Source organism: Mustelus asterias, chromosome 8, assembly GCF_964213995.1.
Source record: "Mustelus asterias chromosome 8, sMusAst1.hap1.1, whole genome shotgun sequence".
Classification (NCBI taxonomy): Eukaryota; Metazoa; Chordata; class Chondrichthyes; order Carcharhiniformes; family Triakidae; genus Mustelus; species Mustelus asterias.
In genome coordinates this window covers 41,080,245-41,106,040 of record NC_135808.1, presented here as the reverse complement: position 1 = coordinate 41,106,040, position 25,796 = coordinate 41,080,245, and the positions used below count along the sequence as shown (strand labels likewise).

At 47.1% G+C, this 25,796-nt stretch overlaps 1 protein-coding gene across 2 annotated transcripts in view; it reads right to left on the bottom strand.

The window, feature by feature from the left end:
- tap1 (transporter 1, ATP-binding cassette, sub-family B (MDR/TAP)) overlaps positions 1–20,374 on the bottom strand; it is a 46,233-nt gene extending 25,859 nt beyond the window's left edge. The window contains exons 1-2 of one of the 2 annotated variants that reach the window (XM_078217890.1): positions 20,178–20,365; positions 18,093–18,139 (exon numbers count right to left, since the gene is read on the bottom strand). The gene's annotated coding sequence lies outside the window, so the exon portion shown is untranslated. Of the gene's footprint in view, positions 1–18,092; positions 18,140–20,177 lie in introns of both variants that reach the window. The other variant, XM_078217889.1, reaches the window with a different exon arrangement.
- Positions 20,375–25,796: the final 5,422 nt, after the last annotated feature.

Here is a 25,796-nt window from a genome sequence, read left to right as displayed (position 1 = left end):
AGTCCAACAGGTTTATTTGGTAGCAAATACCATAAGCTTTCGGAGCACTGCTCCTTCGTCAGATGGAGTGGAAATGTCCACTCATTTCCACTCCATCTGACGAAGGAGCAGTGCTCCGAAAGCTTATGGTATTTGCTACCAAATAAACCTGTTGGACTTTAACCTGGTGTTGTGAGACTTCTTACTGTGTTCAACCCAGTCCAACGCCAGCATCTCCACATCATGTTCACCACTGAAACAGGGGATAGTGACCCAGGGGTAGAGTGGGGGAATTTAGAAGACGACATCTGCCATTATGCAACAGCTAGCGTCACTGCCGACTGGGGACCCCCACTTCCGTTCCCGGTGATGGAACCAACAGCACCACCTAATCCGGCCCCCATCTGGGGAAACTCAGTCTCAGCCCCGAGTCCAATTCCCATTCCGATAAGTCCAGTCACTAATCCGGTTCCTGTACCGATGAATCCGGTCACCACCCAACGATAGGACGGACAGAACCACAATGTGACTTATGGAACTCCATACACCATGACACAGCTCACTGACAGAGCTAAAGTGATTGGAGTATTTGAACCCTCCGGGGATCCACATGCTCTCTTTGACCAGGTCACCCAATATCGTGTTTTAAACGGCCTTGACGAGGCAGAAGAGATTAAACTTATTCTGTTATGTTTAAGTCCTGCCATCCGTTCCGCCCTATCCGAACCCCAGAACGTGGGGAACCCTACCAGATATGAAGGCAGCCGTTCTGGCTGCCATAGGCTACAATAGGGATGACCCGGGACAAGGCTTAAACAACTGCCAACAAAAGCGAGGGGAACATCCAACAGCCTATGCTGGCCGACTATGGAACCAATTTCTTGCGGTTTCCGGCCAATTAAATCGAGTTCAATTAAACGCACACCACCGGTCCACATGGATCCGGACCCTGATAGCACACTCCACTGAGGGGAGTCAGAGAGCCTGTGAGAATTTTGATCCCGATGATAATACACACACAGAAGCCTGGGCCATCCGCAAAATGACTCGTGTGGGGGAACGGGAAGTCAGACAAACAGACACCCACAAAACACGGAAAGATGAACCCAATCCACACAGACCTGGCCCCGGTTTAGCGTAACGAAGGGGGAGATGGAAACAGGGGACAGGGAAATTCAGGGCACCCACCCCCATATACCCCTGCCAATCATCGATACAGAAAACCACAGCCCCGCGCAGAACCCCGATATATCCCCAACCCCAGGTGCAGGGAACAAGACAAAGCCACTTCCAGATATCTAGCCCCACAAGCGCAGTGTTACAACTGTGGCCAGATCGGCCATTTTGCCAGGGAATGTAGAGCCCCGCCCAGCCAGACCCCACGACCGCCCCAACGATTTCACAGAGGAGAACCCCGACCTATGTCATTAGAAGGGCCTGCCAGACAATACATCACAACCCTGGTGGATGTCTCCGACACCTCTTTCTTAGAGCTTAGAGCTAGAACAAATAGAGTTGTTATCTCTGGTTTGTTACCTGTGCCACGTGCTAGCGAAGAGAGGAATAGGGAGAGAGAGCAGTTGAACATGTGGCTACAGGAATGGTGCAGGAGGGAAGGATTCAGATACCTGGATAATTGGGGCTCATTCTGGGGTAGGTGGGATCTCTACACCTGAACCAGAGGGGTACCAATATCCTGGGGGGGAAATTTGCTAATGCTCTTCGGGAGGGTTTATACTAATTTGGTAGGGGGTTGGGAACCTGAATTGTAGCTCCAGTGTACGGAGGTTGAGAGTAGTGAGGTCATGAATAAGGTTTCAAGGTCGCAGGAGTGTACCGGCAGGCAGGAAGGTGGTTTGAAATGTGTCTACTTCAATGCCAGGAGCATCCGGAATAAGGTGGGTGAACTTGCAGCATGGGTTGGTACCTGGGACTTCGATGTTGTGGCCATTTCGGAGACATGGATAGAGCAGGGACAGGAATGGTTGTTGCAGGTTCTGGGGATTAGATGTTTCAGTAAGATCAGGGAAGGTGGTAAAAGAGGGGGAGGTGTGGCATTGTTAGTCAAGGACAGTATTACGGTGGCAGAAAGGATGTTTGATGAGGACTTGTCTACTGAGGTAGTTTGGGTTGAGGTTAGAAACAGGAAAGGATAGGTCACCCTGTTGGGAGTTTTCTATAGGCCTCCAAAACATTCCAGAGATGTAGAGGAAAGGATTGCAAAGATGATTCTGGATAGGAGTGAAAGTAACAGGGTAGTTGTTATGGGGGACTTTAACTTGACAAATATTGACTGGAAACACTATAGTTCGAGTACTGTAGATGGGTCAGTTTTTGTCCAATGTGAGCAGGAGGGTTTCCTGACACAGTACGTAGATAGGCCAACAAGAGGCGAGGCCACATTGTATTTGGTACTGGGTAATGAACCAGGCCAGGTGTTAGATTTGGAGGTAGGTGAGCACTTTGGTGATAGTGACCACAATTCGGTTACGTTTACTTTAGCGATGGAAAGGGATAGGTATATACCGCAGGGCAAGTGAGGCCGCAGCTGGAATACTGTGTGCAGTATTGGTCCCCTTATTTGCGGAAGGATATATTGGCCTTGGAGGGAGTGCAGAGAAGGTTCACCAGGTTGATACCAGAGATGAGGGGTGTTGATTATGAGGAGAGACTGAGCAGGTTGGGTTTGTACTCGTTGGAATTTAGAAGGCTGAGGGGGGATCTTATAGAGACCTATAAGATAATGAAGGGGCTGGATAGGGTAGAGGTGGAGAGATTCTTTCCACTTAGAAAGGAAACTAGAACTAGAGGGCACAGCCTCAAAATAAAGGGGGGTCAGTTTAGGACAGAGTTGAGGAGGAACTTCTTCTCTCAAGAGGGTGGTGAATCTCTGGAATTCTCTGCCCACTGAAGTGGTGGAGGCTACCTCGTTGAATATGTTTAAATCATGGATAGATGGATTCCTGATCGGTAAGGGAATTAGGGGTTATAGGGATCAGACGGGTCAGTGGAACGGATCCACTTCAGATCAGCCATGATCTTATTGAATGGCGGGGGAGGCTCGAGGGGGTAGATGGCCTACTCCTGCTCCTATTTCTTCTGTTCTTATGTTCTTATAACTGGGGGAAAGGAAATTATGATGCGATTCGGCGAGATTTAGGATGCATAGGATGGGGAAGAAATCTGCAGGGGATGGGCACAATTGAAATGTGGAGCTTGTTCAAGAAACAGTTACTGCGTGTCCTTGAGAAGGATGTACCTGTCAGGCAGGGAGGAAGTGGCCGAGCGAGGGAACCGTGGTTTACGAAAGAAGTTGAATCTCTTGTGAAGAGGAAGAAGGAGACTTATGTAAAGATGTGACGTGAAGGCTCAGTTAGGGCGCTTGAGAGTTACAAGTTAGCCAGGAAGGACCTGAAGAGAGAGCTAAGAAAAGCCAGGAGGGGACATGAGAAGTCTTTGGCAGGTAGGATCAAGAAAAACCCTAAATCTTTCTATAGGAATGTCAGGAATAAAAGAATGACTAGGGTAAGATTTGGGCCAGTCAAGGACAGTAGTGGGAAGTTGTGTGTGGAGTCCGAAGAGATGGGAGATGCGCTAAATGAATATTTTTCGTCAGTATTCACACAGGAAAAAGACAATGTTGTCGAGGAGAATACTGAGATACAGGCTATTAGACTAGACAGGATTGAGGTTCAAAAGGAGGAGGTGTTAGCAATTCTGGAAAGTGTGAAAAAAGATAAGTCCCCTGGGCCGGATGGGATTTATCCTCGGATTCGCTGGGAGCTAGGGAGGAGATTGCAGAGCCTTTGGCTTTGATCTTTATGTCGTAATTGTTTACAGGAATAGTGCCAGAAGACTGGAGGATAGCAAATGTTGTCCGCTTGTTCAAGAAGGGGAGTAGAGACAACCCTGGCAATTATAGACCAGTGAGCCTTACTTCTGTTCGCAAAGTTTTGGAAAGGATTATAAGAGATAGGAGTTATAATCACCTAGAAAGGAACAATTTGATTAGGGATAGTCAATACGGTTTTGTGAAGGGTAGGTTGTGCCTCACAAACCTTATTTTGTTCTTTGAGAAGGTGACCAAAGAGGTGGATGAGGGTAAAGCAGTTGATGTGGTGTATATGGATTTCAGTAAAGCGTTTGATAAGGTTCCCCATGGTAGGCTATTGCAGAAAATACGGAGGCATGGGATTGAGGGTGATTTTGCGGTTTGGATCAGAAATTGGCGAGCTGTAAGAAGACAGAAGGTGGTGGTTGATGGGAAATGTTCATCCTGGAGTTCAGTTACTAGTGGTGTACCGCAAGGATCTGTTTTGGGGCCACTGCTGTTTGTCATTCTTATAAACGACCTTGATGAGGGCGTAGAAGGATGGGTTAGTAAATTTGCGGATGACACTAAAGTTGGTGGAGTTGTAGACAGTGCGGAAGGATGTTGCAAGTTACAGAGGGACATAGATAAGCTGCAGAGCTGGGTTGAGAGGTGGCAAATGGAGTTTAATGCGGAAACGTGTGAGGTGATTCACTTTGGAAGGAGTAACAAGAATACAGAGTACTGGGCTAATGGTAAGATGCTTGGTAGTGTGGATGAGCAGAGAGATCTCGGTGTCCATGTGCATAGATCCCTGAAAGTTGGCACCCAGGTTGATAGGGTTGTTAAGAAGGCGTACAGTGTGTTTGCTTTTATTGGTAGAGGGATTGAGTTTCGGAGCCATAATGTCATGTTGCAGCTGTACAAAACTCTGGTGCGGCCGCACTTGGAGTATTGCATACAGTTCTGGTTGCCGCATTATAGGAAGGATGTGGAAGCATTGGAAAGGGTGCAGAGGAGATTTACCAGGATGTTGCCTGGTATGGTGGGAAGGTCTTATGAGGAAAGGCTGAGTGACTTGAGGCTGTTTTCGTTAGAGAGAAGAAGGTTAAGAGGTGACTTAATAGAAGCATACAAGATGATCAGAGGATTAGCGCGGGTGGACATGTTGTCATCTCTGGTTTGTTGCCGGTGCCACATGCTAGCGAGTTGAAGAACAGGGAGAGAGTGCAGATAAACACGTGGCTGCAGGGATGGTGTAGGAGGGAGAGTTTCAGTTTCATGGATAATTGGAGCACATTCTGGGGAAGGTGGGACCTGTACAAACAGGACGATTTGCACCTGAACCTGAGGGGCACCAATATCCTGGGAGGGAAATTTGCTACGGCTATTCGGGGGGGTTTAATCTAATTTGTCAGGGGGATAGGAAAACGAGCTGCAGTCCAGAGGCCAGTGTTGAGTGTAGTGAGGTACTGAGGAGGGTATCAAGGTCGCAGGAGTGTACTGGCAGACAGGAAGGTGGGTTGAAGTGTGTCTACTTCAATGCAAGGAGCATCCGGAATAAGGTAGGTGAACTTGGAGCGTGGATTGGTACTTGGGACTACGATGTTGTGGCCATTACGGAGACATGGTTAGAACAGGGACAGGAATGGTTGTTGGAAGTCCCGGGGTGTAGATGTTTCAGTAAGAGTAGGGAAGGTGGTAAAAGAGGTGGAGGAGTAGCACTGTTAATCAAGGACAGTTTAATGGCTGCTGAAAGGCAGTTCGAGGGGGATCTGCCTACTGAGGTAGTATGGGCTGAAGTTACAAATAGGAAAGGAGTTGCGAGTTTTCTATAGGCCCCCAAATAGGAATAAAGATGTGGAGGAAGAAATTGCAAAGCAGATTATGGATAGGTGTGGAGGTCACAGGGTAGTTGTCATGGGTGACTTTAACATTCCAAACATTGATTGGAACCTTTATAGGTCGAATAGTTCAGATGGGGCAGTTTTTGTACTGTGTGTGCAGGAGGGTTTCCTGACACAATATGTGGATAGGCCGACAAGAGGTGGGGCCACATTGGACTTGGTACTGGGTAATGAACTGGGCCAAGTGTTAGATTTGGGAGAGCACTTTGGAGATAGTGACCATAATTCGGTGTCTTTCATTATTGCAATGGAGAGGAATAGGGCCTTACGGCAGGGCAAGGTTTATAATTGGGGGAGGGGTAATTATGATGCAATTAGGCAAGAATTAGGGAGCATAAGATGGGAACAGAAACTGTCAGGGAAAGGCACAAATGAAAAGTGGAACTTGTTCAAGGAACAAATACTGAGTGTCCTTGATAGGTATGTCCCTGTCAGGCAGGGAGGAAATGGCCGAGTGAGGGAACCATGGTTCACAAAAGAGGTTGAATGTCTTGTCAAGAGGAAAAAGGAAGTGTATGTAAGGATGAGAAAACAAGGTTCAGTTGGGTCGCTTGAGGGTTACAAGGTAGCAAGGAATGAGCTAAAAAAAGGGCTTACGAGAGCTAGGAGGGGGCATGAGAAGTCTTTGGCGGGTTGGATCAAGGAAAACCCCTAGGCTTTTTACTCTTATGTGAGAAATAAAAGAATGACCAGGGTGAGGTTAGGACCGGTCAAGGACAGTAGTGGGAACTTGTGCATGGAGTCAAAAAAGATAGGAGAGGCGATGAATGAATACTTTTCTTCAGTGTTCACCAAAGAGAGGGACCATGTTTTTGAGGATGAGAATGGGATACAGGCTGATGGGCTGGAGGAAGTAGATGCTCTGAGGGAAGGTGTATTAGCAATTTTGAAAAACCTGAGGGTCGATACATCCCCTGGGCCAGATGGGATATATCCTAGGATTCTTTGGGAGGCAAGGGATGAGATTGCAGAGCCTTTGGCTTTGATCTTTGGGTCCTCACTGTCCACGGGGATAGTGCGAGAGGACTGGAGAGTGGCGAATGTTGTTCCTCTGTTCAAGAAAGGAAATAGGAATGACCCTGGTAATTATAGGCTGGTTAGTCTTACTTCGGTGATCGGAAAGTTAATGGAAAAGGTCCTGAGGGATAGGATTTATGACTATTTGGAAAGATGCAGCTTAATCCGTGATAGTCAGCACGGATTTGTGAAGGGTAACTCTTGCCTCACAAGTTTGATTGAATTCTTTGAGGAGGTAACTAAGTGTGTAGATGAAGGTAGAGCAGTTGATGTCGTATACATGGATTTTAGTAAGGCGTTTGATAAGGTTCCCCATGGTAGGCTCATGAAGAAAGTAAGGAGGTGTGGAATAGAGGGAGATTTGGCCGATTGGATAAGTAACTGGCTATCTCATAGAAAGAATTTAACAACACCAGGTTAAAGTCCAACAGGTTCATTTGATAGCAAATGCCATTAGCTTTTGGAGCCTAACTCCGAAAGCTAATGGCATTTGCTACCAAATAAACCTGTTGGACTTTAACCTGGTGTTGTTAAATTCTTACTGTGTTTACCCCAGTCCAATGCCGGCATCTCCACATCATATCTCATAGAAGACAGAGGGTGGTGGTGGATGGAAAATTTTCAGACTGGAGATCAGTTACCAGCAGTGTTCCACAGGAATCAGTGCTGGGTCCTCTGCTATTTGTGACTTTATCAATGACTTGGAGGAGGGGGCTGAAGGGTGGGTCAGTAAATTTGCTGATGACACCAAGATTGGTGGAGTAGTGGATGAGGTGGAGGGCTGTTGTAGACTGCAAAGAGACATTGATAGGATGCAGAGCTGGGCCGAAAAATGGCAGGTGAAGTTTAGAACAAAGAACAATACAGCACAGGAACAGGCCCTTCGGCCCTCCAAGCCCGTGCCGCTCCCTGGTCCAAACTAGACCATTCTTTTGTATCCCTCCATTCCCACTTCGTTCATGTGGCTATCTAGATAAGTCTTAAACGTTCCCAGTGTGTTCGCCTCCACCACCTTGCCCGGCAGCGCATTCCAGGCCCCCACCACCCTCTGTGTAAAATACATCCTTCTGATATCTGTGTTAAACCTCCCCCCCTCACCTTGAACCTATGACCCCTCGTGAACGTCACCACCGACCTGGGAAAAAGCTTCCCACCGCTCACCCTATCTATGCCTTTCATAATTTTATACACCTCTATTAGGTCACCCCTCATCCTCCGTCTTTCCAGTGAGAACAACCCAGTTTACCCAATCTCTCCTCATAACTAAGCCCCTCCATACCAGGCAACAACCTGGTAAACCTCCTCTGCACTCTCTCTAAAGCCTCCACGTCCTTCTGGTAGTGTGGCGACCAGAACTGGACGCAGTATTCCAAATGCGGCCGAACCAACGTTCTATACAACTGCAACATCAGACCCCAACTTTTATACTCTATGCCCCATCTTATAAAGTAAGGAGTCTAACAACACCAGGTTAAAGTCCAACCTTTAACCTGGTGTTGTTAGACTCCTTACTGTGTTTACCCCAGTCCAACGCCAGCATTTCCACATCATGACCATCTTATAAACGCAAGCATGCCATATGCCTTATTCACTACCTTCTCCACCTGTGACATCACCTTCAAGGATCTGTGGGCTTGCACACCCAGATCCCTCTGCGTATCTACACCCTTTATGGTTCTGCCATTTATCGTACAGCTTCCCCATGTTAGTTCTACCAAACTGCATCACTTCGCATTTATCTGGATTGAACTCCATCTGCCATTTCTTTGCCCAAATTTCCAGCCTATCTATATCCTTCTGTAGACTCTGACAATGTTCCTCACTATCTGCAAGTCCAGCCATTTTCGTGTCGTCCGCAAACTTACTGATCACCCCAGTTACACCTTCTTCCAGATCGTTGATATAAATCACAAACAGCAGAGGTCCCAATACAGAGCCCTGCGGAACACGAACACCACTAGTCACAGGCATCCAGCCGGAAAAAGATCCTTCCACTACCACCCTCTGTTTAACACTGATAAGTGCGAGGTGATTCATTTTGGTAGGACAAATTTGAATGCGGATTACAGGGTCAACGGCAGGGTTCTGAGGAATGTGGAGGAACAGAGAGATCTTGGGGTTCATATCCACAGATCTCTGAAGGTTGCCACTCAAGTGGATAGAGCCATGAAGAAGGCCTATAGTGTGTTAGTGTTTATTAACAAGGGGTTTGAGTTTAAGAGCCGTGGGGTTATGCTGCAACTGTACAGGACTTTGGTGAGACCACATTTGGAATATTGTGTGCAGTTCTAGTCACCTCACTATAAGAAGGATGTGGAAGCATTGGAGAGAGTGCAGAGGAGATTTACCAGGATGCTGCCTGGTTTGGAGGGTGGGTCTTATGAGGAAAGGTTGAGGGAGCTAGGGCTTTTCTCTTTAGAGCGGAGGAGGATGAGAGGCGACTTACTAGAGGTTTATAAGATGATGAGGGGGATAGATAGAGTGGACGTTCAGAGACTATTTCCTCGGGTGAATGTAGCTGTTACGAGGGGGCATAACTATGAGGTTCATGGTGGGAGATATAGGAGGGATGTACGAGGTAGGTTCTTTACTCAGAGAGTGGTTGGGGTGTGGAATGGACTGCCTGCTGTGATAGTGGAGTCAGACACTTTAGGAACATTTTAGCGATTATTGGATAGGCACATGGAGCACACCAGGATGACAGGGAGTGGGATAACTTGATCTTGGTTTTGGACAAAGCTCGGCACAACATCGAGGGCCGAAGGCCTGTACTGTGCTGTACTGTTCTATGTTTTTCTATGACAGTGTGAGCCTTTTTCCTCGGATGGTGTTGGCTAGCACGAGGGGACATAGCTTTAAACTGAGGGGTGATAGGTATAGGACAGATGTCAGAGGTAGGTTCTTTACTCAGAGAGTAGTAAGGGCGTGGAATGCCCCGCCTGCAACGGTAGTGGACTTGTCAACATTAAGGGCATTTAAAGGGTCATTGGATAAACATATGGATGATATTGGAATAGTGTAGGTTAGATGGGCTTTAGATTGGTTTCACAGGTCGGCGCAACATCGAGGGCCGAAGGGCCTGTACTGCGCTGTAATGTTATATGTTCTATGTTCTTTCAGCCTCTACCCCCAATTAGACTCCGGACTGGAAGCATGACTGTGTCAGACCTCTCCAACTTGGGTTTGCAACACTGAATGGGATAGTGTAGGGAGACCCCTTGTAAAAGGCCAAGTAGGAGGCCGCCCCATCGAGTTCCTATGGGACACAGGGGGATCCCGTACCGCTCTTAACACATCCCGTGACCTCAGCTGTACTTGGCCTACCAAGAAAACAATAATGTTAAGTGGCTTTCCGGGACATTTATAGGAAGGCTTAGAAACAGACCCATTAGAATTTCGACTGGGTAATATAACATGTCATCACCCAGCTATCTTGGTTAAACTCCACCCAGAGGCAGAGCACATTCGAGGGTCCGATCTGATGAGCAAGTGCAACCTATCATTTGACCCCTCTAATTGTTGCATTTGGCAAATGCCAACCACCTGTCAATCCCCAGTCGAGGTGGCCACCGGCAGATACGTAGACCGAATCTCTACTTTTGGAGAATTGTGGATCAGGCCCATAGAAATGACGGAAGACCCTGAAGCACAAGGTATATTAGCCAAACACACACAGGCATTCGCCAGTCACAAGCATGACTGCGGCCGAATAACAGGGGAGGTAATCATAGAAGGTCCTGACTCTAAACCCCAAAGACAGTACGGCTTCCCTAAGCAAGCCGAAGGGGCCAAGGTGATTAGCAGTTTATTAAACTTATAGAAACGTGTAAGATTATGGGCGGCACGGTCGCACAGTGGTTAGCACTGCTGCTTCACAGCTCCAGGGTCCCGGGTTCGATTCCCGGCTCGGGTCACTGTCTGTGTGGAGTTTGCACATTCTCCTTGTGTCTGCGTGGGTTTCCTCCGGGTGCTCCGGTTTCCTCCCACAGTCCAAAGATGTGCGGGTTAGGTTGATTGGCCAGGTTAAAAAAATTGCCCCTTAGAGTCCTGGGATGCGTAGGTTAGAGGGATTAGCGGGTAAAATATGTGGGGTTAGGGCCTGGGTGGGAATGTGGTCGGTGCAGACTTGATGGGCCGAATGGCCTCCTTCTGCACTGTAGGGTTTCTATGATTTCTATGAAAACAAGGAGTCCTGCTTCCACTAACAACTCCCCCATATGGCCGGTAAGGAAACCGGACGGTTCCTGGAGGCTCACAATTGATTATCGAGCCCTAAATCAGACCACCCCCATCACAGCCCCCACAGTGGCAACGAGCCCAGAAGCCATGATGACACAAGCCCCACACGCAAAACTTTTCACAGTGTTGGATATCAGTAATGGCTTCTGGTCAATTCCCTTAGATCACCACTGTCAATACAAATTTGCCTTCACGTTCCAGGGACAACAGTACACCTGGACATGTTTACCACAAGGTTTTCATAACTCCCCCTCCATATTTCACCAACGCTTAGCAAAAGGCTTGGAGGGATTCTCCAAACCAGATTGTTTGGTACAATACGTAGATGATCTCCTCTTACAGACTGAAACAAGAGGGGAACATCTAAAGTTATTGGATGAACTGCTGAACCTCCTCACAACATTAGGGTTAAAGGTAAATCCCAAGAAAGCCCAGATCATGAGATGACAGGTCTCTTACTTGGGTACAGTAGTGACTGAGGGAAAGCATGAGATAGAAAGGAAGCGAATCGAATCTGTAACACGCCTTCCCTTACCAAAGGACGTGAGCTCCCTGCGCTCCTTTCTGGGCTTAGTGGGGTACTGCCGCAACCACATAGACGGCTTCGCCACTAAAACCGCTCCCCTGTCCGAACTTTTACGAAAAAACACCCCGTGGGTCTGGACTGCGCGACACACACAAGCAGTCTCAGACCTCAAACAATCCCTTGCACAAGCCCCTGCCTTCCAGGTACCCAACCCTGAACTCCCCTTTGCCCTTGAAGTAGCGGCCACTGACAGCACACTCGCTGCCGTGTTCCTCCAAGAACGGCACGGACGACTCGGCCCAATTGCTTACGCTTCCCGCATACTAACTCCGGTTGAACGAAGTTTCTCGGTGTGCGAAACCCACTTATTATCAGTTTTCTGGGCAGTGCACCGCTTTAACTACATAGTCGGCTTGAACCCCCCTCACTATACTTACAGAACACACTTCCATACAACTACTGCTGAACGGCCAAATTAAAGATGGGACAGTTAGTCAAAACCGTATTGCACGGTGGACACTCATGTTACAGGGTCGAGATACTGCGGTCAAACACACCCGGGTCCCCACATTCCTGGCAGACAGCCTAACCTACGGCAGGGAGCCCCATGAATGCCAGGTTCCGGCAATAAAAGACCCCAAGGGGCCATTTTTGCCAAATCAAAAGGGAGCCAGGGGAATCAGCCAAACCCAGGCTCAGGACAGTTGAAAAATTTTTGTAGATGGGTCATCCATGGTGGAAGAGGGAAACAGGAGGACAGGATGTGGGATATACGTGGAAGACCAAGAAGGGAAGCCCCTGAGGGAGATAGCCTTAAAACCTCCAGCACACATGAGTGCACAAGCTGCAGAACTGGCAGCAATAGCATACGTAGTCAGCCATCCTGACCTGTTCCCCACACCCGCGGACATACACTCCGATAGTATGTATGTCTGCAACAGTTTAACAGACTTCATGCCCCTATGGGAAGCAAGGGGATTCATATCTTCTGATGGGAAACCTCTACCATCAGCCCCACTGTTAAGATTTATTTTCCAGGCTGCCCAAGACCGGGAGTATGGCATAATTAAAGTAAAGGCCCACCACCGCACCTCCCCACTTGGGAACATAAGGGCGGATGAATTAGCCAAACAGGGTGCTAGAGAGGGGGAATTTTGGCAACCAATAGTTACAGAGCGAATTGAAGCTGTGACTGTTGCCAGACCAAGGTTGAAGACCTAAAACAAGCCCAGAGCAGTGACCAGGACCTGAAACAAATTCAGGAAGGGGCAAACCCCGCCTCCTTTGAAAAATGGCGAGACGCAACATCGGTACAGGGTGGGCTTGTCCTTAAGGACGGCCTATATATGGTCCCAACCAGGGACCGTAACCAAATCATTTTCCAAACCCACGATCATAGAATCATAGAAACCCTACAGTGCAGAAGGAGGCCATTCGGCCCATCGAGTCTGCCCCGACCACAATCCCACCCAGGCCCTACCCCCATATCCCTACATATTTTACCCGCCAATCTATGCATCCCAGGACACTAAGGGGCAATTTTAGCATGGCCAATCAGCCTAACCCGCACATCTTTGGACTGTGGGAGGAAACCGGAGCACCCGGAGGAAACCCACAGCAGACACGAGGAGAATGTGCAAACTCCACACAGACAGTGACCCAAGCCGGGAATCGAACCTAGGTCCCTGGAGCTGTGAAGCAGCAGTGCTAACCACTGTGCTACCGTGCCGCAGTGGATGTCCAGGGCCATCAAGGGGCAGGAACCACAAGTGAGCGAATCAAAGGATTGTGTTGGTTGCCAAACCTAGATCAGGATGTGCGGCATTACATCAATAATTGTATCATCTGTGCACAGAACAATCCTGATAAATTTGCCCACAAAGGGGAACTGAGGCAGACTCACCCTGTGGAAGGTCCCTGGACAAATCTCCAGATTGACTATATTGGTTCCCTACCGCCCGGAGTGGGAGGTTACAAATACATCCTGGTCATCGTAGACACTTTTAGTAAATGGGTGGAAGCTTTTCCAACGCGCACTAACACAGCCAAGGTCACGGCTGACATCCTAGTGCAGCACATATTCACTAGGTGGGGCCTTCCCCGCAGCATCGACTCGGACCAGGGCACTCACTTCACTGCCCAGGTAACGCAACGCGTAATGGAACTGTTTGGGATAAAGCAACAATTCCACATTGCTTACCACCCCCAATCTAGCGGTGTAGCAGAGAGGATGAACCGTACCCTCAAAGCTATGATCCGTAAGACCATTCAGCAGAACAATCACTCCTGGAACAAAGTCCTCCACTTCATATTAATGATAGTGCGCAATTCCATATCTCGTTCCACTGGATTCGCCCCCCATGTCCTCATGACCGGGCGACCTATGTGAGGAATTGAACCTTTACTCGGGCTGGATCTGTCCGGGCCCGAAGTCACGGCCCTCACCCACGAAAATGCCGTGACAGCCATCCTGGAAAACATACAGGCCGCACAGCAGGCCGCAGCTGTTAAGATAGGCAAACGGAAGCAGCAAAGTAAGGCCTATTTTGATGGGAAGGTAAAACCCATCGAATATGAGGTTGGGCAACAGATAATGCTCAGAGTCTTCCAGCCTGGAACGTTCTTGTCCCCCAAATATGCCGGACCCTATCCAGTGGTAGATAAGGCCAGCCCCTTGGTATACAAGGTCATGGTAAACCACAAGAAAGCCGGGTGGTATCATGTGAACCAAATGAAGGCATTCGGCTCCCAGCAAAATTTTCACCAATACCATGTCACCCTGGAAGGAGTCTTTGAGTCACAAGGAAGCCCCAACCCTCACCCCACAGCACCGGACCTAAACCACGCTCCACAATCGACCCCCAGGTTATCAACCCTCACCCAGTATCCCCAGGACCAGCGCACGCACCCTCGGTTCCTGCCCCAATTTACAGGGCTTCAGGAATAAAACCCCAGCCCAGAGGACCCCGACGAAAAGGATGGGGAACCCGCAAACCTTACCTCCTATGGCGCCCCTGGTACCGGGACTCCCAGAACCGTTTGACCCGGCGCTCACTACCAGAGGTGGTAATGCAGTGGGTACCTGGTAGCCAAAGCCCGCCCACATAGGTTCCCTCCACTAAGAAAGAATCAGGACATCACAGTCCAGATTGTAAATAGCTTTATCCGTCCACTCCACGCATCACCCAATTGAAAAGGGTTTCTTATCCGCCCACATTATACTGCGTCATAATCTTCCGACACACCACAGTTTGGTTGTGGGATGAAGAATCTATTGTTATACTGTGCCATAGTCCTCCAACAACAAGGACACACGCTACATACCCAACATTTTATTTTCACGCTCTGTAAACTCCTTACCCCACTCAACCCCATTAACACTGATCGCTGACCAACCCTTCGTGTGACACTATTGGGCCTTTATTATTCATTTACTTATTTCTTTGTTTTTTTTTTAAAATGAGGGGAGTCGTACGACATTCGAGTAAAGAAAAGGAAAAGAGAATGAGGTATTAATAAGAATTAACAGGTGCTCCCTTGATCTCCCCCAGAATGAACTACATATTTCTCTATATTTAATATGTATAGTCACTTGTCATTTTGTACTGTTTGTTGCTTTGTTTTGTATTTACCCGATTGATGTATTGTTTCTCATTGTTTTTTTAAATTATTTTACTTCATTTAAATTTGTTGGTACTATTGTGGGTTAGGGATGATACTGTCAACCCCAGATTCGGGGTACTTGCTTGTTGAGATGGTTTGGTAAGAATTGTGTGATCCGGTTCGCTGACGCTCGTTGGATCAAGAGGAGCGAATGTGGTGATATAAACAGGGCCTAGTTTTAAGGCTGATAAAATTAGATATCCTAAATTAAAGAATTGGGCATATTAAAATCAAACACAGTCAAACCTCAGGCAGGCCAATTGTACAAATACACAAACATGTCTGGGCCTGACTCATCAACCACCCATCAAAGGTCGTTATTGATACTTAGCAGGAGACCATTGCACCTCATTGAAATGCACCGGCCTACTGTTAGAAGCCCAGATTGGGCCAGACTTTCTGTCACTGAAAGTTCCCGCAGTTACATGTAAGCAACAGCATGGAGATGGACACCTGGGGGCGGACCCCGGTGTCCTGTCAGGCAGACATCAAGAAACCCACTGGGTATTGGAACCCCCTCCTGGAACCTCATTGGCCGGAAGCCAGAGAAGTTTCTGGAAAGGCAAGCAGGCAGGAGGATAAAGGAACACATTTTCAGACACACCAGCAGCAAAGACTCGATAAAGGAGACGACCTTGACCATCCGGAAGACTGACCAGAGAAGGAAGGAAGGAAGAAGCGGCCATCGAGACTCACCTTCGTGATGACAGACCAGAGGGACTCAGAGAATCGGGCCTGCAGTTTAACCAAACCATCTTTACGGGTAGTATACTTGAATCTGGGGTATCCTCTTGTTTTATGTGGGTAATTTAAGGGTTAATAATGTTATTATTAATACACTTATTGAACCTTTACTTGTGTTTGTCCTTTGTCCATCTTGCAAATAACGGCACCGGGGTAAAATCTTGGAGTAAGTAAACTGGTCGAAAGTATCTGAGAATTAACAGGTACAACAGGGGGAACAAGGTGTAAAATTAAACTGAGCGAATAGAGAGATCAGAGTGGGAGAAAGATTGAGAATTAAACTGAGAGGATAGAGAGGTGAGAGTAAGAGCAAGATGGAGAATTAAACTGAGCGAGGATAGAGAGATGAGAATGGGAGCAAGGCGGAGAATTAATCTGAAAGGCTATAGAGGACAGAGTGGGAGCAAGATGGAGAATTAAACTGACAAGCAACTGGGAGCTCGGGGTGGGATTTGAGAACTGAATGCAGGTGTTCTACAAAGTAGTCACCCAGTCTGTGCCCAGTGTAGAGGCTGCCACACTGCGAGCAGCAAGTACAGGATATTAAGTTAATAGAAGTATAATTAAGTCACTGTTTCGGCTTGGGAGGAGTGTTTGGGTGTTGGATAGTGTGAATGGAGGAGGTAATGGGAAAGATATTATATCTCCTGTGCTTGCACAGAAAGGTGGTGCAGGGAAGGAAAGGGGTTACTGAGGAGTGGAGCAGGAGGGAATGGAGGGAACTGTTCCTTTGCAAAGCTGGACAGGAAGGGGAGCAGAAGGTGTGTTTGATGGTGGCATTACACTTAAGGTTAAATATGGCACCTTAGGGTTTAATCTGGGTTCAATATAGGACCACAGTATTTGTCCTGGGCCGTGTATAGCAGCTTGTGGTTTAACCTAGGTCGACTATAACACCACAGGGACACAGGACAACTTATCCTGGTCTAAAATCAAGAATCACTGGGAGATACAAAGGTAAAACCGCACCCAGCAATTCACAACCAGGAAGAAAGCTGCAGCCAACTCCTCGTGAACTGAACCATTTGTTGACCTTGGAGTTCTGCCTGATGAAATACTGATTCCACCTTGCACAGGCTGAATCCAGAACCAAAAAACCAGGGTGGAAAATAAACATCTCTTCTTCAGTAATCCCTGTGTATATCATCCCTGAATATATATTGCCCCAGTCCAACGCCGGCATCTCCACATCATGTATATCATCCCTGGCGCATACATTGTTCTACGATGTGTATATTGTACCCAGATGTATATATTTAGCGAATGCAAAGTCCCTAAACCAAGCAGTTTCTTCTGGTCTTGCTGTGTTGAGTGCAAGATAGGCCTCCAACATCCGCAGTATTGTGCGTTTATCAATATGTATATTATACCTTGATACGTACATAGTAGTATATATGTATGTTATTCCCGATGTGTACATGGTTAAAGCTTTGATATTATCTCTGGATGTGTACATGGTCCTGGGTTATGTACATTATCCCTGGATGTGTACATGGCCCTGGGTTATGTACATTATCCCCGGATGTGTACATGGTCCTGGGTTATGTACATTATCCCTGGATGTGTCCATGGTCCTGGGTTATGTACATTTTCCTCGGATGTGTACATGGTCCTGGATTATGTATATTATCCGCAGAATAGTACACAAAGCAATACTGAGTCTGTGGATTGGACAAGCATTGTGGTGCATGGTTTGCTCTTTCCCACAGGCACATAGGGTCTGGTACTGGGGCTGAGTGGATCAGCATGAAGTGGCAGGAGGCATTGCAAACCTTTCTATCATTTTGTGGGTTATTGCAAGTCGGCAGATATGTGGAGGATTGATGTTTGCCAGAACAGGGAGCTCAGGGTGTTGAGGGTAATGTTCCAGTAATGATATGCATGGTACTATTCATCTGGTTGTGAACTGATAAAGACCAAATGGGCACAGTATTCTGCCACTGAGTATGAGAGTACAAGTGCTCTTGGAGGGTGGTGGTAGCAGCACCTAATGTTGAGTTGGCTAATTTGGCAATCAAGTTATTGTCAAAGCAGTTGTTTTTAGGTGCTCCTGGAAAGTCAATGTCCTATCTGGTGTCACTGCGAGGTATGTTGTAGTATGCTGCTTTACCTTGGGGAGCAATTGGTCAGTGTTCACTTTGTGCCCTCCCCCAACTTCCCCAACCCCCCAGTAGAAGATAACGCTCGGGGAAGATAGTGATCTTACCAGCAGATTCAAAGGAAGATTCACGAGAAGAGTCCACACAAGGAATTCTAGTCAAATACACAAGTCAAAAGTAACAAATCTCAGCAGGTCTGACAGCATCTGTTGGGAGCAGAGCCAATGTTCCGAGTCTAGATGATCCTTTGTCAGAGCTCTGACCAAGGGTCATTTAGACTCGAAACATTGGCTCTATTCTCTCTCAGTAAGAAGTTTAACAACACCAGGTTAAAGTCCAACAGGTTTATTTGGTAGCAAAAGCCACACAAGCTTTCGAGGCTCTGAGCCCCTTCTTCAGGTGAGTGGGAATTCTGTTCACAAACAGAACTTATAAGACACAGGCTCAATTTACATGAATAATGGTTGGAATGCGAATACTTACAACTAATCCAGTCTTTAAGAAACAAAACAATGGGAGTGGAGAGAGCATCAAGACAGGCTAAAAAGATGTGTATTGTCTCCAGACAAGACAGCCAGTGAAACTCTGCAGGTCCACGCAACTGTGGGAGTTACAAACAGTGTGACATAAATTCTGATTCTAGGATCGCATGATAAAGACTCAGGAGGAAAAAAGCAGAAATATTTATGTGAAATAGTGTGACATAAACCCAATATCCCGGTTGAGGCCGTCCTTGTGTGTGCGGAACCTGGCTATCAGTTTCTGCTCAGCGACTCTGCGCTGTCGTGTGTCGCGAAGGCCGCCTTGGAGAACGCTTACCCGAATATCAGAGGCCGAATGCCCGTGACCGCTGAAGTGCTCCCCAACAGGAAGAGAACAGTCTTGCCTGGTGATTGTCGAGCGGTGTTCATTCATCCGTTGTCGCAGCGTCTGCATAGTTTCCCCAATGTACCATGCCTCGGGACATCCTTTCTTGCAGCGTATCAGGTAGACAACGTTGGCCGAGTTGCAAGAATTGTGTTTGTGAACAGAATTCCCACTCACCTGAAGAAGGGGCTCAGAGCCTCGAAAGCTTGTGTGGCTTTTGCTACCAAATAAACCTGTTGGACTTTAACCTGGTGTTGTTAAACTTCTTACTGTGTTTACCCCAGTCCAACGCCGGCATCTCCACATCATGTCTATTCTCTCTCCACAGACACTGTCAGACCTGCTGAGATTTTCCAGCATTTTTTTGTTTTGTTTTAGATTCCAGCATTTGCAGTATTTGGCGTTCATCAATATGTATATTATATCTTGATATGTACATAGCTGTATATATGTATGTTATTTCCAGATGTGTACATGGTTAAAGCTTTGATATTATCTCTGGATGTGTACATGGTCCTGGGTTATCTATACTATCCGCAGAATTGTGCACAAAGCAATACTGAAACCCATGTGGTTAGAAGGACTGTGTCACCCTGGGAATGAGGATGTCGACGGGACACAAAGCAGAGAGCAATGGCAAATAGTTTATCAGACTGGAGACAAGTGAGAGGCCGTTATTTATTTAAAGCAGAGTTAGGTGGATTGTTGGTAGACAAGGGGATCAAGGGTTATGGGGCGAGGGGTGTGGGGCAGACAGGAGAGTGGAGGCCACAGTCAGATCAGCCATGATCTTACTGAATGGTGGAGTGGGCTCAAAGGGCCTAGTCAGTCAGGATGTAGTGGTATCTTGAAGGGAATTAGGTACTGAGGATCAGTGCCCGGTTTATTATAAATGAATGACCTGGACTTGAGTATAGGGGGTATAATTTGAAAGTGGGCAATAGCAGGCAGCTCCAACTACAGTAAGGAGGATAGTGCCAGACCTCAGAGGGTGAAAGACCATTGGAATGGGCAGGCAGATAAGATTCAAACAGTGAAGTGCGTGGGGTGACAGGATTTTGGTCGGAGAATGAGGACCAGGAGAGGTTAATATAAACTTAAATGGTACAATATTAAAGTGGATGCAGCAACTCAGGCAAAAACTGTGAATGTCCGTTTACAGATATTTTAAAGTGAGAAGTAGAGGAGATTGTTTTTAGAGAAGACAAACACTGTTCCACACACACACACACACACACGGTACATTTACTGCACTGTGCCCGCAGTGCTGGACCTGTGGGCACTGTCCATTTCCCGGAAGGAGGAGATCTTTCCTGTTCACTCACCTGGTTTCTGGTTGAGCAGAGGCTCACTGCTTGGTGTGTGTGTGAGCGAGAGTGAGAGGCTCCGGGAGGCGGCTCCGGGAATGCAGGCACTGGACTCCGGGCTGCTTGTAGACGGTTATCAGTGATCTCTCTCTCTCTCTGTCTCTCTGTACCGGGAATCCCCGGCCTCAGCCGCCGTTCCGCCTCTGTCAAGAGTCAAAGCGAAAGTGAAACCTTTTTCAACCCGGCTTCCTGCACAAAAACACTTCATCAAAGTAATCAACACACTGTTTAATATACAGTGTGTTCAAAATATGAAATGTTTAGTATATACAGTGTGTTCAATCCATTTTAAGTTTAGCATACACTGCGTTCAAGCCACATCATGTTTAATATATGCAGTGTGTTCAATCCGTATAATGTCTAATATACAGTGTGTTCAATTCGTGTAATGTTTAATATATACGCAGTGTACACGAAACATGGGAACACACTAGTGTTTATGATGGAGTGTGGCAATATACAATACATACAGTCTGTACATGATGGGGATTTGTCAGTATAATGTGCACACAGTCTGTAGATTATGGGTGGAACAAGGTGTGATGGTCAATCAACTTAATAAAATAATGGACCTAAAGGAGAATCTCAGTGCAGTCCAGATGACTTTCCATTTCAAAGTGTTGGCTGGCTCAGCCCTTGTAAGGGCTTCATGTTCACATTATACATTTCAATTACCTCCACTGAGATGGTCTCAATGTCCTTCACAATGTGGGTTGCAATGGGTCACAACACTGAAATCCTTCCCCGCTGCGTGATTGCACCTGTCCCCCCTGCACGCCCCAGAATGTTAAATTTTAATGGGACTCATGCGGGAAATGGGAAAAAAGGCGGTAATGATGCACACATCTCGTTATGTCAACATAAATGATAAGGTGTCAAAATCCACCCCCGCCCCCCACCCCCATTCGAAACATTGGCTCTATTCTCTCTCCACAGATGCTGTCAAACCTGCTAAGATTTTCCAGCATTTTCTGTTTTTGCTTCAGATTCCAGCATCAATATTTTGCTTTTATACCTCATTATGTAGTGCATACAGAGGAGACTGTGGGGTAGTCTGTACAGCTGTGAATAAGGATTATAAGGGGTACATAATATGTCTTCCTTATCTTCTCGATAGTGTTTGGAACATACGCAGCTCTGTGTGTCTCTGTCTATCTCGCCCTTTCTCTCCTGATTTTTCTCCCTCTCTTCAGCTTATGCAACACTCTGCCAGTGACTTTGTCTTAACTCATGTCAAGTCCCATTCACCCATCAGCCCTGTGCTCACTGGCCTACATTAGCTCCCAGTTAATCGGCTCAATTTTACAACTCTCATCCAGGTCTTTGAACCTCTCTGTGGCCTCGCATTCTCCCTGTCCCTGAAACCCCCTCTCTAGCCCCACAACCCCTCAGGAACACTGCGCTCCACATTCTGACCTCATGCACAGCTCTGACTGGAATCTCTCTGGCCTTCAGCTGCCTCAAAATTTGAATCACTCTCTGCCTTTCGATCTATTTCCTTTCACCACTTGCCCTAATATCTCCTAATATGGCCTGATGTGGATTTTCCTCTCTTAACGCTCACGTGAAGCATCTTGGAAATTTCTCTAAGTTTAATGGTGCTGTCTAGGTGCTAGTTCGTGTTGTAATCTCAGTTCTCTTTCGTTACCTCTTGGTCTCACATTCTCTCCATTTCTGCCTGTCTCAGGGTCTCTTCTGTCTCTCTCTCTCTCGCTTGCTCTCCCACTTTGCCTGTCTTTCTTTTTCACACTCACTTGTTTTCAGTTTCTCTCTCTGCCACTTTTACCTGCCTTAGCCTCTATTTCTGTGTCTCTCTCTCCCACTCTTCTCTCTCACTCTCTGTGTCTGTCTTTCTTTTTCACTCTCGCTCATTCGCAGTCTTTCTCTTTCTCGCTCAGAGCCGCTCTCTCTCACTGCCACTTTCACATCGTCTTCGCCCTTTTCTCTCTATGTCTCTCACTCTCTCCCGCACTCTCTGCCTGTATTTCTTTTTCATACTCTCGTTCTCAGTCTCTGTCTCTCTGTCACACTCTCTGCCTCTTTCTTTATCTCTTACACTCTCTTGATCTCCCTCTCTCTCTCACACACACACACACACAAACACACATGCACATACACACACATATGTGTGCCCCTTCTCCTGATAATCTACCCCCGTCAATCAGTACAGATATTATTTCCCCCTGTTTTTCCAAAAATAAATATTATTCATTAAATTTGTGGAAGTACATTTTATGATCTTCAAAGTTACACAAGGTTGCTGAAAATTTTTAAAGGAGAAGTAGGTAGATTCATGTTTGGCAGCACACTGGCACAGTGGTTCAATTCTGGCCTTGGGTTCCTGTCTGTGTGGAGTTTGCATCAGCTATGATTTTATTGATTGGGCAGGGCAGACTAGAGGGGATGAATGGCCTACTCTTGCTGCTAATTCATATGTTCCCATGTAAGGTAAAACCCATTTCTTCCAATGCTGTCATTACACTCACAACACAGTTAACATTTTTATATTGGTTAGGCCACAGCTAGAGTATTGTGTGCACTTCTGAAATCCACATTCTAAGAAGGATGTGACAGCATTGGAATGGTGCAAGGATTATCAGGATGTTGCCTGGGTTGGAGAGTTTTAGTTACGAAGAGAGATTGCATAGACTGAGGTTGTTTCCCTTGGAGCAGAGAAGACTGAGGGGACATGATTGAGATGTATAAAATTATGAGGGGCATAGATAGACAGGAAGAAACTTTTCCCCTTGGACAGGTGGACAGATCAATGGCCAGGGAGCATAGATTTAAGGTAAGGGGCAGGAGGTTTAGAGGGAATGTGAGGAAAACCTTTTTCACCCAGAGGGTGGTGGGAGTCTGGAACTCACTGCCTGAAAGGGTGGTGGAGGCAGAGATCCTCATAACAGTGAAGAAGTATTTAGATGTGCACTTGCAATGACAACGCATAAAGGGCTATGGGCCAAGTGCTGGGAAATGGGATTAGAATTGTTAGGTGGTTTGTCTTTGATGTGGTGGGCCAAAGGGCCTTTTGAGTGCTGTATATACCCTGACTACAATATTCATGACCAATCACACATATAGCCTGATGGGTTTTATCTAATTTCCAGCCCCTCAGCTGAAAGGCAGAGATCTCTTCCCATTCCACCCTGAGTTCATTGTGGTTGAAAGGTTTTAGACAGTGACCTTCTCCATTGCGCATCTGCGGCAGCTGCCCCAAGCTTTAATGGCTCCCTCAGCACGTAGTCCTGGGCTTTGGAATGTGCAACACTCGGTCAGAGACAATACTTTGCACTGGAAGTCCAAGTTTTGGGTTGACCCAAGAGTGTCTTTCACCGAGTTGATGATCCCCCCAGCAACATCTGATGTTTGTCTCGGAGTGTCTCCTTGGGAGCAGCCCATACAGTAGAGTCCCTGCGTCAGAGTTGCTTGGGATGAACCTTGGGAAAAACCACCTCATCTCCCTCCAGACCTTCTTTGCAAAGGGACATTCCACAAGGAGGTGGACAACGGTCTCTTCCCCACCACAGTCACCTCGAGGGCAACGTGCAGATGGGGTGAGACTCCGGGCATGTAGGAAGGTTCTGACGAGGAGGGCCTTTCTCACCACCAGCCAAGCTACGTCCTGACACTTGTTGGAAAGTTCTGGTGATGAAGCATTGTGCCAGGTGACTCTGACAGTCTGCTCAGGGAACCATCCAACAGAATCCACCACTTCCTTTTCCCGTAGGGCCTGACATTACATACAGACCACTACCTGGCAGAACTGTGGTCAAAGGGGTTTATTTCTAGAGACACTGATCTTCCCCCCTTGTCCCCCCACAGAGTTAAACCTCAGTAATCTCACGTTCTTCCCCTCCCCCAGACTCAGGGATTTCTGGAAAATGACAACAATTCCGGGAAGCTCCCGCTCAGGGCGGGAGCAGTTGGGAACCGTTCCCTTCCTGGGCAGAACGAATCAGAATAAAGAGGTGCTGTGAATCATCTGTTGCCGGGCAGAGTCTGAGAATTCAGGTTGCTGCCAGTCAGCCGAGCAGAGCTCTGCCGCCCCTTGTGGAGGAAGGAGGATCTGCAGTGGCAGGAGAATGGAGAGACAAGGCAGGACTGGGGACAATATCCCCATGGATAGGGGGCAACTTGTGCTGGGGGGCGGGGGGTTAAATTCATTTGGCAGAGGGAGGAGGATCCACAATGAAGTGTCTGAGAGGAGAGAGAAGATTCCCAGAGGGAGTATTCTGCACACTCACACAGTGTGTACATTACCCAGGTTAATCTGTAATATGTCGATTGTCTCCAGCACAATATACAGAAAATACATCGTTCAGAACGAGTGTTTGACAAACTCTGTCATAACCCCTAGATGTCCCAAAATGTTATACAGCCAATCAAATACTTGTGAAGTTATTGCTGTAATGTGAGAAAGTAAGCAGCCAATTTATACACAGCACGATCCCACAGATAGAAGACCAGCGAATCTGTTTTGGTGAATCTGATTGGTCAGCTGGTTAGAGTATGGTGCAGATAAACACCAAGAGCGTGTGTTCAGTCCCCACATGAGCTGAGGTAGGGCTTGGGGCCTACCTCCTCACCTTGGGATATGTTAACATGCACCTGACAGAGCAGACAGTTTTAACACCCCTGCTAAAAATGGGTATACCTCTGACAGTGCAGCAATACCCTCATTGTTGCTCTGGAGTGTGAGGCTCGGGTTCTATACTCCGGTCCTGGGGTGGGACTAGAATCCAGAATGTTCTGTTTTGGAGGGTCAGAGTCATGGCTGGAACCTCACTTAGTGACTGTGTGAATCTTATCTGCAGTGGGTACATTATACACAGAGGGGTGTGAAATATATATCAATACAATGCTGAAGTTTTCTATAGTTTTTCCAATATGTACAGGTGTCGGAGTCTCTGTCGGAGTCTCTTTCTCTCCCAGTTAGACTCTCTCTCTTATTCTGTCTGCCTTTGATTCATTGGGGTCTGTTGACCATGTCTTAACTCCCAGCAGGTCCCATCCTCCCCACACACCTGACTCGCTGATCCACCTTGGCTCCCAGTTAAACAACAACTCGATTTTAAAATTCTCATCCTTGTTTTCAAATCCCTCCATGGCCTCATCCCTCCCTATCCGTAACTTCCCTCCCACTACCCTCTGAGATCTCTGCGTTCCTCTAATTCTGCCCACTTTCACACCCCTGATTGTAACCGCTCAGGTCTTTAGCTGCCTGGACCCCAGGTTCAGGAATTCTCCCTTTCTCTGCCTTTCCATTTCCCTCTTTGATAAAGGTTCACCGACCCTAATATCTCTCTGGGTGGCTCACTGTCAAATTCCATTGGTTAATGTTCCTGTGAAGGATCTTGAGAAGTTTGACGATGTTAAAGGTGCAAATTTTAATGTTCATTCTTGCTGTCTGCATCTTTCTGTTCTCGTTGTCTACCTCTCTGTCTCACACTCGCTCCATCTATTCCTGTTTCAGCATTCCTCTCACTATGTCTCTATCCCTCGATATTTTATTCTCGATCCCTCTCTCTGACTCTTATTCTTTTGGTCTCAGTCATTCTCTCTCACACAATCTCTCAG